The sequence below is a fragment of the Castor canadensis genome, chromosome 10 (assembly GCF_047511655.1).
Source record: "Castor canadensis chromosome 10, mCasCan1.hap1v2, whole genome shotgun sequence".
Classification (NCBI taxonomy): Eukaryota; Metazoa; Chordata; class Mammalia; order Rodentia; family Castoridae; genus Castor; species Castor canadensis.
Genome location: NC_133395.1, coordinates 84,755,318 through 84,757,101, shown reverse-complemented (window position 1 = coordinate 84,757,101; position 1,784 = coordinate 84,755,318).

Genomic DNA, 1,784 nt, shown 5'->3' with positions numbered 1-1,784 from the left:
TCTAGGCATACTCTCTCTTCTCCTGTCTCACAAGTCAACCTCCCTCTCCTTTTCTGACAGACCCATAACAAGGCCCTTGGATTGCAGGAAACTAACTGGAGGGTTCTCACTCACATCAGAGTTTCCAAGCTCACCTTGCCCAGTGCCTTTGGTGGTTTCCGAGTGTCCTTGCTCCCTTCTATCTCGGGGCCCATGACTACCTCCGGGTTGAAGAACCCTTGCCACTCCCCCCTTTTTTTTTGAGTATCTCTGTCCCAAAGAAATGATAACCATCCCAAAGTCCTCAGTCAGTCTTCTCCCAGGAGGCCCAAGAATTCTCATGTAAAGTCAAGTCACATTTGGCCTGTCTCAGGAGGTGAGAGCACCCAGAGGATAAGCTGGCAGCCTTCCCTCAGCTCTCAGCCTCAGCGAGGGAGATTCATTCTTCCCTGACCCCAATTGGAAACTGTTCCAGACTGACATAGCTACTTACATAGTAATCCGCACATCTAGCAGCTGTGTGTGTGTGTGTGTGTGTGTGTGTGTGTGTGTGTGTGTGTGAGTGAAAGAGAAAGACAGACAAAGAAAGAAGAGACAGAGACAGTGAGAGACAGACGCAGAGAGATTGGGGCTGGAGCATGGGTCAAGTGGTAGAGCCCTTGCCCAGTAAGCTACAAGGCCCTGAGTTCAAACATCAGTACTACCAACAAACAAAAGGACAGAAAGACTTTCAAATGTCCTCTAAAAGGTGGTGAAGAAATAACAAATTTCCCTGCATACTTCCTCACACCTGTTCTCTGCAGAGTGATGGGTGCTCTGCTTCCTCATGTCCAGTGGTCCAGAGAACTGGGAAAGGCTTTGGGGGCCTCAATTTTACATCGTGTTCAGGGAGACACTCATGTGAATAGTGGGACTCATGTGAATAGATGGAGTTACAAATCTGGAATAAAAACCTCTCTAGAACCTCAACTCATTCATTTCTTGGTTTTACCAAACAGTGGTTTTGATCAAAAAGAAAAAGAAAAAGGCAACATATAACTATCAACCCCTAGGCCTAATCGATAATCAAGTACATCACACCATTACAGAAGCTGCTGTGGCCAACAGCTGTCATTAGCAAAACAACTTGAATGACGGGAACTGGGATTTCCTAGCATAATGCAAGCAACACATAAGAAATAGAGCTGAGGATGAGTAGGAGGAGACTGATATTTGGGTATATGTGCAAATATATATAATTAAATAATATTTAAGAAATAGCAATTAATAATATTATTAAATAAACTAAAGCATATCTAAATGATATGTGTGTATGTACTCTAGATTTCTTCCTTTTTTCATTCATAAGCCCTCACCAGGATCAGGAGACCCCTTGTCAGTATTAGCTGTCACCTTCAATGTCAGACTGGCCTGCTCCCTGGATGACCCGGGTTTTCCTTTTATCAGACTAGGGGGGTAGAGCAAGGACCCCTGCCAGATTTTTCCTGCCCTAGAGGGGAAGGGGGCTGCAGGTCAGGCCTGGGGGGAAGTTTACAGCTGGGGGCAGGTGTGGACAGCAACAGGGGTAGGAATAAGCCAGTATTTTCACAATGGAAAAGGAGAGGACAGAGCCCAGGACTCCAAGGCCCGAGGGTGGGGTAGCCAGAGGTTCCCAAGCTGTCTCTCAGTTCAGTCCATTGTGACCAAATGTGGACTGCTTGCTCTGTGACTTCAGCCCCTTGTCACTGGGGATTCTGGAAAAGAATGGTTGTCCCAAAGGGCCAGTGTGCTTTCAGTGCTTAGAGGTGTGGATTGGTACCGAGTGA